The sequence below is a fragment of the Syngnathoides biaculeatus genome, chromosome 7 (assembly GCF_019802595.1).
Source record: "Syngnathoides biaculeatus isolate LvHL_M chromosome 7, ASM1980259v1, whole genome shotgun sequence".
NCBI classification, from domain to species: domain Eukaryota; kingdom Metazoa; phylum Chordata; class Actinopteri; order Syngnathiformes; family Syngnathidae; genus Syngnathoides; species Syngnathoides biaculeatus.
The window spans coordinates 1,677,527-1,691,619 of record NC_084646.1 but is presented as its reverse complement, the minus strand read 5'-3'; the positions used below and the strand labels follow the sequence as shown (position 1 = coordinate 1,691,619).

The 14,093-nt window shown below is 40.3% G+C and overlaps 1 long non-coding RNA gene across 1 annotated transcript in view; it reads left to right on the top strand.

Annotated features, from left to right (window-relative positions):
• The first annotated feature begins 671 nt into the window (after window positions 1-671).
• The window catches only part of LOC133504120 (uncharacterized), a 93,209-nt gene continuing 79,787 nt past the window's right edge, over window positions 672-14,093 (top strand). Inside the window, exon 1 of the long non-coding RNA XR_009795904.1 lies at window positions 672-926. This is a non-coding gene — a long non-coding RNA (uncharacterized LOC133504120). The remainder of the gene's footprint in view (window positions 927-14,093) is intronic.

Here is a 14,093-nt window from a genome sequence, read left to right as displayed (position 1 = left end):
TAATGAGGCATGTAACTCCAATGGATAACAGCGATTGGACCATAGTCCATACGCTTGATGTTGCTCACAGTGGTGGATCAGGCCAAGAGGTGGGGCTCGAAGGAGAGCATCAGGTGGCCGGCCCTGCACCCATGGGGCTCAGCCAGGCACAGCCCAAAAGGGAAATATGAGTCCCCTTTCCCATGGGCTCACCACACCCGAGAGAGTCATAGGGGTTGGGTGTGATGGGAGCTGAGCAGTGGCCAAAGGCAGGGACCTTGGCGATCCGATCCCCGGCTACAGAAACTAGCTCTAGGGACATGGACTGTCACCTCTTTGGCAGGGAAGGAGTCTGAGTTGGTACATGAGCTCAAGAAGTTCCAACTGGATATAGTCAGACTATGCACCGCTTGGGCTCTGATACCAGTCCAGGTGTGGGTATGCTTATTGCCCCCCAGCTCAAAGGTACAGAGGACCTATATTTTATTTATATATCACACAAACATAGCTAATTTTTTATTTAAAAAAATATTGGAAAAATTCTCAACACAACAGAAATGAAATAAATTACCACCAAAGTGCATATTTTCTTTGGAATCTGAATGCCCCCAGTGGCTGGTTCAAATCGAGGCTCTGTTGAATCTGGTTCCGTGTGACGTCATGCCTAGACAACCTCAGTAAAGGAAATGGCTTCCTATACAAACAGTCATACATGCTGCGAGTGGGATCTAGAGGAGATAGACAGCAGTGATGAAGTTTTTATGGAATGCTCTGTGGATGAGATAGGAACTGAAGAGGAGGAATTTTCTAATTCTTCACGTTTGAAAAACATCCCGTGCGGGTGTAATTCAACCATATTTGTTCGAACCGGAGTTGACGACACAAGGACGGTATTTGGCGAGAGCTGATGTGGTTGACCTGAAACTTTGCACCCAAAACACAGACTGGTAGGTGCCTCGAGAAATCTACCGTACACCTTGTTGACAAAATAATCTAACTCAAACACGTTTAAACATCTGATGCTACTTGCACACAACAATGAGCCGTTTGTTGTTTTACTAGCGACTGAGTCGGCATAAAACAAAAATCAAAACCTTCGGTATAGTTTTGCGTTTAACTATCACATCTATAACATCGTCCATTCCTTAATTGTTGTTAAGGCATCTTTGCATACATGCAAGTATGTCATGTTTTCACTTTTTAGTCAGAAGATAATGAATGAATAAATGAAAGGGCTTTACGCCACAGCGGCATTATTTCAGCCTTATCTTGGCGAGCAAAATATAGGAATGAAATACAACTTTGTGCTTAAAACAAACCAAATAACATTATTTTAAGTGATTATATATTTTTTTACCAAGGTGTAAATGTGGAAATTGCCAGCCAATGCCTTCCCAGAGATAATGTCGCTGCTGTAACGAAATTACAGAAACTGCCCAGAAGTTGGATGGAACCACCTTGTGTTGCATTGTTAACCACGAAGGCTTTCACCCAACATCATGCGCTGTGCAGAGAATCCGAGCAGAATTTCCACCCCTAGGACTTGAAGATGATGCTGTGTTCACAGGATTTATGAACACTACCCTTTTTCTTTGCATGAAAGTAAAGCGTGGTTTGATCCTGGACTAATAATTGATGGAGCCGCTGCTTCTCAGCATTGAGGGTAGCCAGATGAGGTGGTTGTGCCATCTGATCTGGATTCCTCCCGGACGCATCTCTGGTGAGATGTTCCGGGTATGTCACACAGGAAAGAGACCCTAGGGATGACCTAGGAGACCCTGGAGAGACTATGTCTCTTGACTGGGCTGTGGAAGTGGGTAGGGAAAGGGAAGTCTGGGGATCCCTGCTGAAGCTACTTCCCCTGCAACCCGACCTGGAGAAGTGGTAGAAAATGGATGAATGGAAAACAGTTCACCAGCCGAAACCATCAACGAGCTGTCTTGGCTGAATACCATCTGACTTTTTCAAAACTATTATGAGGCCAACGGTCTACAGCTGTTACAGGAGCAACTGGTTAGAACATTGGCCTCACAGTTCTGAGGACAGGGGTTGAATTATTGCCCAACCTGTGTAGAGTTTGCATGTTCTCCCAGTGCCTGTGTGGCGTTTCTCCGGGCGCTCTGGTTTCTCACCACATCCCAAAAATGTGCATTAATTGGAGAGTCTAAATTGGCCATAGATGTGAATGTCAGTGGCAGTTTGTGTCTGTGTGCCCTGCGATTGGCTGTGAACCAGTTCAGGATGTACCCCACCTCACGCACAATTACAGCTGGGAAAGGCTCTAGCACTCCTTTGACCCTCTTGAGGATAAGAGGCACAGAAATAGATGGATACAGTTATCCCTCATTATTCACCTGGATTATGTTCCTTACCCTCTCCATCCATAAATATTAAAAATTTGTGAATAATTGGTGCGGGATTAAAACACTTATGGATGATCTGTACCTTATTTTTGCAACCATCAGGCACACTTAAAAGTGTTATCCAAAGTTTCTCTAAAATGGACAGCATTTCTTATGGGCACACTGAGCTCCAAAATCTGTAAATGTTGTTGTATGACAAGGACACCTGATCACACTGGTTACAGCATTAGCATGTGTGCTAGCATGTATGTAAGCTACCATGTGATGGTGCTAACAAAGCAGTGAGGAACAATTGGAATCTTACATATACAGGCAGAAGAAGCTTTACATTCCTCCTCACACTCACAGTGAACCTAATTCATTACTTAACATGTTCACACTCATGGTGTCACATCGAAACTAAAATTATCACATCCCGCCAAACAGAATAGCATAATTAGCACATAATGAAACAATAATTGAAAAAATAATTGACACAATACATGCACTTCAAACGGTATTTACATCCAGCATGCTTTGCAGTGCTCCCAGCATGCTTTGTGGCACTAAGGTGGTAATGGCATTTAAAGTTTTTTTTTTGTTTTTTTTACCAATTATTTCGACAGTTATTGTTTTATTAGTTGTATTATTTGCTCTGTATTCTATTGTTTGCCGTGGTGTGATAATTCTAGTTTCGATGTTAGATGGTGAGTGTGATTAACATGTTGAGTAATGACTTGTCTACACTGTCTGTGTGTGGAGAAATGTAATCTTTTTCTGCTTATGTATGTAAAATTGCAATTGTTTCTAACTCGATTGTGAGTGCCATCATATGGTCGCTTACATACACGTTGGAACACATGCTAGCATGCATGTTAACAATCTAACAGTGTGGTCAAGTGTACTTCATTGGACTAGTCACACAACATTTACAAATATTGGAACTCAGTGTGCCTATAAGGAATGCTGAATTACAATGGACCCCGTCTATTTATGAGAAAATTTAAGAAATTTAAGTGCACCTTATGGTCGTGAAAGTACGGTACTTTATAGGGATTGGGGGGGCAGCAAAATCCCAGAATGTGCAGGACTGCAAAAGGTGAGCTGCGAATGGGCAAGGGATACTGGACTATATATTGTATATACCTCGAAAGAAAATGAGGGATACAATTGTTGGAATAATTGACAATGAAGTATCTATCTATCATATTTTTTGTTTAATTATTTCTCGTTTGTACATTCAACTTTACTGCAAAAAATATCATTTGCTTTTCTTGGATGTGAGAGCATTTAGTGCTCATGAATGACAGTTTTTGTTTAATACAGATGTAAATTATTATTCTTATACATTGTAAATTGTCTAACAGAAGAAAACCCTAATTTTCTGTATTGGACAACCATATTTAAAAGAAGAACTGTCTCGAAAATATTTTTATTTAGATACACTCACTTCACAGGTATTAATTTAAACCTCATTGTAAAATACAGATGACACAGATGTTGACAATATGGGAGTCCAATGAACAACTTCTTCATGCACAAAATGGATAACTGAGAGAATAAAAAATAACTATAGCATTTTTGCTGAGGGCCAAGAAGCATGATTGGGAAGAAGGGAGACCAAACTTTAGTTTGCATACTCTATGTGAAAAAAGTAAAGATTGGATGGAGTGCAGGGCCATCACTTGGGGAAAACTGAAGACAGATTTTCCATGGGTTTGTGCAAAACTGTCCATTTAGGACATGGCATTAGCATTGGCACCAGATGTGACAATGATATTCATTTCAGACCTTGCCCCCATTTGTACTGAGCTGAACACACATGCAACTCCCAGTACTATAACCAAAACGATTACAGAAAAATTCAACTGCCTTCAAAGAAGAAATTGAAATATTCCCCATAAGCCTCATTTCTTGACTGATCAAAAAGTAATGGCATAAATTGTATTCTTTGTATTCTCTTGTTTTCTCTCTCTCTCCCCCACAAACACACGCACACACTCTTCTTTGCACTTTGAGATAATCTCATGCACAGCCAGACCAGCATGTGTCCAAATTTGACCAGTTTGAGCCAAGTGCGTAGTCATATTTCTTCCAGAATAATCTCCGACTGGCCAATGAGTTCCCTATTCAAGAAAATTTAATGGCAGAAGACTGAGCGATGAGCAGTACAATGAAACATTTGTGATCTATTAAAACAAGCTTGAACTTTTTAAAATGTTTAATCCAGTACAGTAGTTCTCAGTTATGTACTGTACCACCCCCCAAAAATAATTGACTCTCCAAGTATCACTATAATCATCAATAGTGTTGCACTAAGTACTGATACAAGTCGCTAGTTTTCAACGTCAAAATTAGCACAGTTCTATTTTTTACAGTACCAAAAAATAAACCCAGCACTCCCATGGTCTACACTAGGGGTCTCAAACTCAATTTACCTTGGTCTGGCTGAAGTTGGGCTGTAGCCTCAACACACCAGAAACGTGCATTCATATAAAACTCGAGGGCCGCAGTAACATTAAACTTTCATATTAAGGTGGGGGCCGCAAAATATCGTCTTGGGGCCTATGGGCCGCCAGACTCTTCACAAAAAGCCAACGTGGGAGGAATTGACCCCTCCATACAGGGCACTTAACCACGCCTCCTGAAGTCACGTCACCCCACTGTTGCTAACCTCAGACAAACATTAGACAAAATGTCGTCGCAGGAAAAAAGTCGAGAGCGAAATTGTCCGATTTACATCTGATTTTTCACTCGCATTCTTACCGAAAACTGAAATATCGTTAAAGAGCAGACATCAGGGCTTCAAGTATTTCAGCGAGGGGTATTTCAATGGTATTTCCATGCATATCGACGGAGAAACCATTGATATTAGCGCGAGATCTTTCCGGAGTCAGAGGAAGACCGAGAAGCCACATGCATTGCATCTGCAGTTGAGTCCTACAAGGATATCTGAAGCTCACTGTACATGTCAAGCAGGGTGAGTGCATTTGTTATATTTCGCATATGATACATTTGTGGAAAACAATTAACCGTACGGTAATAGATCTTAATATAACCCAAAGACGAATTCGTCATTGACAGTTTCCTATTTTCGTGTTACCTATCACACTTGTGTGCAGAATGTTTACATTACCTATATATTATCCCTAAAATACTACCCATTGAAGGAGTAGAAACTTTCCAAAAGGTCACTGCTCAGTGCTTAAGCCATGTTTGCCGGAAAGTTGGTAGTTCACAATGTAAATGTACACCAGATTCAGTCACAGAACTGATAATTTGTCTTTGGCTTTTAGAATTTTTCATTGGGCCTCGGCCCTCTATGGGATTGTAATATAACAATTTCAATTCATCCAAACCTGTAAAGGCTCTAAAATATAATCGAAAATATAAATCTCTTATTTTTTCAGTGTTTCTGGATCCTGTTCACATATTGTTGGGCTGGTAATAGCATTACAACAATGGCAGATGATAGGCTTCACAGAAGTGCCATCTAGACTGGCATGCACATCTCTTCCAGAGCAATGGAGCAAGCCAAGAGGTCGCAAGATTGAGCCAGTTGCAGTTCCACAAATTGTATTTGTCAACCCCAAACTTGAAAGAAAGACCTGTGAGGAACACATTGACAGACTGCTGGTAATTTTATTTGTTTCATTACATGTTGACAGTACATGTTGACCAAGCTTGGATCTACACCAGATGGCAAAGTGTGCTCCAATGGGAAGACAGGGATCCTTGAGGTCAAATGCCCCTATTCTGCAAGAGATGTAACTGTGCAAGAAGCCAGTACTTCAGATAATTTCTGTTTGGAAGATAATGATGGACAATTGTGTCTCAAAACTAATCACAAGTATTACTATCAAGTACAGGGACAGCTGCTCACATCTGGAGCTGAATTTTGTGATTTTGTGGTCTACACAAGAACAGACCTATTTGTTCACCGAATATACCCAAACATTGACTTCATGAGGAATATGTTGAATGACCTGAGTCAATTTTATTTCCAACATGTGCAGTCTCATATCATAAGACATTAAACTGACCCATGAATTTCTTTTTAGGGTTGATTACATTTGTGTCACATAGGCTGTTTATGTACTTCCCTATATGCATCATAAACTTCGTTTTGTTTTAACTTTAATAAAGTAACATGTGGAAATAACATAAAATGCTGAGGGGTTTACAGCATCATAGGTAATCATAAATGGGTGTAAATTCTTACATCTTGAATGCGTCTGACTCACAGTAGAAAGGGTTGAGGTAGATGTGACGTCGTTGGTGCCAATATCTTCAGTCAGGGTGCTTTCCTCAGGCTGACTACTTACAGATGATTTCCTGTGAATGATTAAATAATAACTGAGTTTTATACATAAAGAAACTGTTGTCCAGCACTGTTATGCTTCCAGAAGTAAAAATTCAGTATGTGATGCACAATGTTTTGAACAGTTCTACTTGAATCATGTCAATTATATATATATATAAGGGGAGTGCTTCCTTGATTTTGTACATTAAAAGTGCATTTGTGAGAACTGCATTGTGACTTTTAACCCAGAGAACTGGCACATTATGCAATACAAATATAGTTATAGTTCAAAACACTGTTGTCTTTTCCATTGTCCAATTTACAGTTATTGTCCATATAAAACCATACCGCTCAGTTGCAAAGTTCAAACATCTTCTTTTTGATGGTGGCTTCCTGGTTGATTGAGTCCGACAAAGGGGATCCGCAGGTAAGGGGTCAGGAAATTCTTTGGATGGTTGTGACTGGTTTACGAAGTGCTAAAAAAGTGAAGAAAAAAACGTGTTTCAAATCAACGATATATTATAGATTCTAAATACAATTAATTCTTAACTGAGACAGAAGCCATGCTTCTGATTTCTGTTAATCATTCACACGTAGCTATGTTATGCAAGCGAAGAACTGCTAATTCATTTATATGAGACATGTATTGAAAATCAAAAATAGGGCTTACCTTCGTGCAAACATATCTGTTCCGGTTGATTTTAGATGGACTCAGTTGATCATGCGGTCTTCCACAAAGTTTGATCAATCGAAGACATTTTTCGTACTCGGTCTTCGGTTTTGGAAAGGGTACAAATTGAACTCCACCAACTAGCCTATCGGGATACCTGTCGTCACTATTACAAAGGCCGTAACTCCACCTCTTAACCATATCTATTGTTAAGGATCCCTAAGACGTGATAAAACGCAAACAAAAGCTCTACTGAACCATGCGACTTTGACCTTTGTTTGTCTGAGTTTATGGTGGACGACAACAAGGGGCGTGGTTTAGGCACATCTGGCCTCTGATTGGTCAGCGACGCGGCCCACGCAAATTCTACGGAGGGGTCAATTGACTCCCTGTCCTCCAACTGGTCTACTGGCGGCCATTTGCCGCCCATGAGACGCTATTTTGAGGCCCCCACTGTAATATTAAAGTATGTTCGTTTGGCCCTCGAGTTTTATAAGAAATGCATTTTTGCAGTGTTTTATGTTGAGCTGATGAACCTACCAATCACGACGGGATATATGGGTCCCAGGAGCGTGACATCTATCGGGCTTGATGCGAGCAGGGAAACATGACAACATGAGTAAAGGTTACAGCAGTCTTGCCACGGAGAGTTTTATTCGTAGTTTGAGAAGATTGTTTTGTTGTTGTTTTTTCTAATTAAAATTGCATGGGCAGCACAGTGGGGCGGCTGTAGAGGGTTGACCTCACAGTTCTGATGTCCCAGGTTCAATCCCCGCCTGTGTGGAGTTTGCATGTTCTCCCCGTACCTATATGGGGTTTCTCTGGGCACTCCGGTTTCCTCCCACATCCCCAAAAACATACATTAATTGGAGACTCTAAATTGCACCTGGGTGTGATTGTGAGTGCGACTACTGTCTGTCTTCATGCGCCCTGCGTTTGGCTAGTAACCAGTTCAGGGTGTACCCCGCCTGATACCCGAAGACAGCTGGGATTGGATCCCGCACTCCTGTGACCCTTGACAGGATGATGATAAGCAACTCAGAAAATGGATGGATGGATACAATTGTGTGTGCATACAGGTGCACCGAGGCTGCGGCCCAGCCTCAATCACACTCTGCTTCCAACGGCCCCAAGGTAATTTGAGTTTGAGACCCCTACTTTAAAGTGAGGATGGAAGCTTGTGTGAGTGTGTGTGTGTGTGTGTGTGTGCAGATGGGGGGGGGGGATTAGCAAACTATATCGTAAGTGCAGCTGTGCGGTGATGGAGGTGCAGACTACAGGTGCAGTGATTGGAGCAGTCATTGGCTCTCTCCTTCCTCATGTTTTATTGTGCTCTATGTTCCACGGACACCTGACAGTAAGACAATTGCGCATTCATTGCGCACGTACAAAAATGACTACTCATGGAGGGTGAGGCCTTGCTAAAAGCAGCAGTGTGGAAAAGTAAAACAAAGTATAATATAAATATAAATACATAAATCTAGTCACAGTCACTGTCTATAGTGGGTTCAGTTCCCCCTCAGTGACGGTGTGAATGTGAAGTGCAAATGGTTGTCTTTTTCTGTATGGACGGCGACTGTCTGGTGACAAATTGCCAGCATTTTGCCTGAAGTCAGCTGGGTTAGGCTCCAGCAGCCCACAACCCTGAACAGGGTAAGCAATGTTTGAGATGGATGGATAATATAGTCATGGGGGTAAGAATTACTCCCCTTGTTTCTTCATTTTCTGGTTGATTTTTAATGCCTGGTACAACTAAAGTTACATTTGTTTGGACAAATATAATGATATATCTAGCCTCCAATGACAAGTTAAATAGCTTATAAGCGCTTCACAGGTGATGTCTCGCCATTTTCTATAGTTTTCTTGATAATAACCCAAATCATATTTAATAATATGATGATAATGTTCAAGTTATAATACTACTGTTACTACTAATATATTCTGGTTATATACCTTTAGAAGTACGATGCAGCCATTAGAATGGAATGACAAATTGAAGAAATAAGGGTTAGTGAATAAGTTTTTTCATGAGCACTATATATCATACGGATACTATAAAACTGTACAACATTATAGACACACAGAGACAGGAAATGCGGGAAATTGTCTTTTTTTTTAAAGAAAGTTACTAAGAACGGCTAATTCCTTTACATTTAACACATTATTTTTCAAGATTGTCCATCAATCCATCCATTATCTGAGCTAGTTATCCTCACAAGGGTCACAGGAGTACTGGACCTTATCCCAGCTATCTTTGGACAAGAACACAGGGGGCACTCTGAACAGATTGTCAGTCAATCATAGGGTACATAGAAATAAACAACCACTCGCACTCATACCTACGGGCAATTTCGAGTCTTAATTAACTGTTGGATTAATTGGATATAAAGTTATCTCATATTTGCTTTCTTGGTTTTTAATGCTTCATTGCTTGTTTGATGTGATGCAATCGAGAGGCCCATTGGGTGCCATGGAAACTTTGCTATGATGTACTTAAACAATGTGATGCAATCAAGTTACATTGGGTGCCGTGGAAACACCAGACAGTGACGCAGAAGACAACATAAAGACTGATGATCTCAAGAGGGATGGTGAAGACATCGCAAAGACTCACATGGGACTTTTTTTTGGTCACATTTGCTTTGTTTGTCACATTTGCTTTGTTGTGATGCGGACCACGCTAAGGAATAAAACAGTGGAGACGTGGAGATGTGATTAGAATGGGTTGGAGATTGTGAAAGAAACACATCCCATGTTCTCCTCGTGAGCCAGAAGTTCCTCTTGTCTTCCTTCCTTGGGAATTGTACTTTCCATGTCCTAGGCTGCTTAAACCTGACATTAACCTACATGCAAGTTTTGGGATGTAGGAGGAAACCAGAGTGCTTGGAGAAAACCCATGCAGCATAGGGAAAACACACAACCTCCACATAGGCAGGGCTGGGATTTGAGCCTGGTCCTAAGAACTGTGAGGCACACGCTTTATCCAGTCTACCACCATTCCACCGACGTCAGCAATTTTACAGAAATAAAGTGAAAATGTTTTAGCAAAAACTTGAGAATTTTAGGAAAGATAAGAATTCCATTAAAATGTTTGGCATTTCGAAGATAAATCAAAATGTCTTTTAAATAAAAGTTTTAAAACAAAGAATTCTTAAAATTTAAATGCAAATGTATTGAGTTTAAACGTTAAATAGAACTGAAATGTAGTGAGGCAGTTATTCATTCACTAGAAGGAGCCTCCATACCATAAGTAGTACTGGGACCACACATTGAGAAACAGTGGAGTCTAATCTCTCTCTATCTATCTATATCTATCACCAAGGCAGCCAGTGATGTATGCAGTTACCCAAAGTATGTACTCCTTATAGGTATTGTCACACATATCACAAGCTCTCCGGTCCATATGGCTGTGAAGTATCCTACAGGGTGTGGCCGAAAGTCAGATATCACTTCAGTTCCTTGCTCCATGCCTCTCAAAAAATTTCTAAACTATAGCCAAGGTTTTGCACCAGGAGCCAGTTTCAATTATTCACGGCTAATGTGGATACTTTTTTGAATGCAATTTATTGCAAGTATGACTTCTATTTATTAGTTATATGTATTGTTTGGTTGGTAGCAGCCGGCCTCATCAATTTAGAGGACATGCAATATCCAGCAGGGGGAGTAAGATAGCTGATATTGGATAATTCAGTCTGGCAAGTTGATAGGAGTTAGTTGAATTGAGAGAAAAATGAGACTTCACAGTTGCACTGCTGCAGTGAAAATGTTGCATAATTTATATGTGAGTATCTTTTTCCTATAATTTGATAAATGACATTGATGATTTGCAGTTCACTTAATTTAATTTTGAAGATAAATTTGTTTTACTGGTGCATCTCTATTATTGGCGGTTGATAGCCATAAAAAGATCATAATTGTTTCCCAAAAATATTTTCAATATTCATATTTTTAAAACTTTTAATTCAAAAACGGCTTTTACACTTTCGCGTCGGAAATAAAATTTCATAATTTCCACCGTTTACTCAGGGTGCAAATCACATTTTTGGATATTTAGGATATTCTCCTTCCTTCCACCCATTTTACGAGCAGCTTATCCTCACAAGGGTCGCGGGACTACTAAAGCCTATCACAGCTATCTTCAGGTAGGAGGCAGGTACACCCTGAACTGGTTGCCAGCCAATCGCAGGGCACATAGAGACAAACAACCATTCGCACTCACAGTCACACCTAAGGGCAATTTGGAGTCTCCAACAAATGTATGTTTTTGGGATGTGAGAGGAAACCGGAGTACCCAGAGAAAACCCACGCTGCCACGAGGAGAACTTGCAAACTCCACAAAGGTGGGGACAGAATTTGAGGCTGACGTTCTAACTAGATGTCCCCCTGTGCCGCCGGATTTTCTCATATTACTTAAAATATGAATGCTAATGGAAATGCATCTTAGTGTCCTCAGAAATCATTTTTTCTGGTTCTTTTACAAACAGTCTTCCTTTCTCGCTCAGATGTCTTTACCTTTAACCACAGTAGAGAGAGCTTTATTTTGTCATTGCCATAACCAGAGGGAGCTGCGCGCTGAAGAGCCAGGATGAAGCAGCCATTTTACATTCACTCAACAGCAGACAGGAATATAATCATTCTTATTTTCGAGATACGAATGAATATGTTTACATTTGTGAATGTGTCGGAAATATTCCATATTTACCATTGTTACAAGTGTATAAAGACAAGTGTAATGGGTTGTATGAGTTGTCTGGATCATTTAAGCACTTTTATCTGCAGGGCTTGAAGGGCAACATATAAATTGTGCAACTCAAGTGATTTTTATACTGCTGTTTGACACACACTTTGACATTAAAAGAAGTGTAATTTAATGGGAAACCACCATTTCCTCTCTCAATAAGGGTTGCCTTTAATATGAATGGCAAAAAAGTAAAATCAACTTTTTAAAAATGGGCCTAACCATGGCTGTTTTAGCATAGAAGACCCATGTAAAACCAAGGTGGCATTAAAAAAAAAATACTAAAGTTGATTTTTTTTTTCACAACTGTCTTGACTTTTATTAATCAAATTATATGAAAATGACAAACGCAGTTGTAGTTTCTTTGTTGATACTTGAGCTGAAGTTACCTTTACCCTATCACTCCCATTGGAATGGTTTTACTTACGTCAACTTTTTCAGTGCGGGTGGACAGTACTCATTGCCTATATAATACATTCACTCATTCATGTCAGTCAAGTCAAGTTTATTAGTATAGCCCTTAATCACAAGAGTCTCAAAGGGGTTCACGAGAATTTTAGTAGGCAGTTTTAGTCGAAAGTGTCCCTCTTTTTGTAAAAATATGATACTGCCTGTGGTAAGTCTTTATGTCTTTGGTCTTACTGCTCTCCTCGGTCAGCAAAAGCCAGAACTTGCAGAAACATAACACAAAAACACCAAATACTTCAAATACATCATAAGCTACGGTGGAATATAAACTTGATACCATCATTATATATCGACAATTCCTCAGAGATCACATCATGTTCGGCACCATAATTGTTGGTTTGATTGATGCCCTAACTGGACCTTTGCAGTGCTGAGAATTGACAAGCTACGGTAATTTTCCAAGGATTAGGATGTTTACAGCACCCTTTTAGGTTAAAGCGAGATCCATTTGGTAATACCATAATTATGTTACTTCCAGAAAAAGTCAAAAACAATATTTGTCAACTGATTAAAGGGAAGAGGGAGCACATAAAGTGTATTAACATCCTGATCTTGACGGAAAACACTTTCGGACAAAAAAGGAAAAGGTGTTTTGAAAGCATTTATTTTAATTATCCTATAAAATGTGGATAATAGATAATTAGTGGCTTTTTTATTTTTCACCTACTGTTGAAATTCTTTGTGTTCTCAGAAAAAGTAATTTAAAAAGGAGACCAGTTTTCAAATTTCCCACTTGATGAGCAGAAGAAACTATGAGTGCTAGGTGGTCATTATTGATGAATAACATGAGATTTGTCATCTTCCATTTTACATTTTATCAGGGTTTAGATTAATATGTCTTTCCAAAAGTGTCTCGTATTTATGCATTTTCACACAAAGCATCCAACCACTCGCTCGACTTGACTTTGCATGGAAATTCCACATCTCAAAGAATTCTTTTGGTTGTTCACCCAAACCACACACTGTTAACAGCTGTGCAGTTTTTCAGTCCTCCTGCTCCACAAATTCTATTTCTTGTGCTGAACCCAATCCCAAACACACTCACTGATAAAGCATGTGACATGGACAGAAAAACAAAGATGAACATTTAAATAAAAAGGGAACAAGTGAAGTTAAGTAGAAAAAAGAAAATAGAAAAGGAAAGAGGAAAAGGGTAAAACTGTTTCATAAAGAAGGGTTAAGAAATGTTCCCGCTCTATTGCGCATACACATTCTGCATGCAGACTCTCCACCCCTCCCTCACTCTTACTGTCTCCTCTGTAATGAGCTCCAGATGTGCTGTTGAAGACTGGAAAGGGTGGGTGGGGGTGGAATTGGTGCCGAGAGTGGGCTTGCTGCATTGTATGTCATGTGTTCGGGCAAAGAGAGACTCGGGGAGCGCTGTCATACCTGATGGAGTGGCTGTCCAGGGCCTGGGGTAAAGAGGGGGAGGAGAAGATGTGAGAGGGTGAAGAGTGCGGGAGTTAGGGGGTGGGGGGGGGATGGGTTTTAGGTTAAAAAGATTTCCACATCTGGAATCACTTCAGGTCAGCCCAGGCTCTGGCTATGAAAGGTGAGACCCGGCGCCTGGCAGGGGAGAGGGGGACAAGGTCT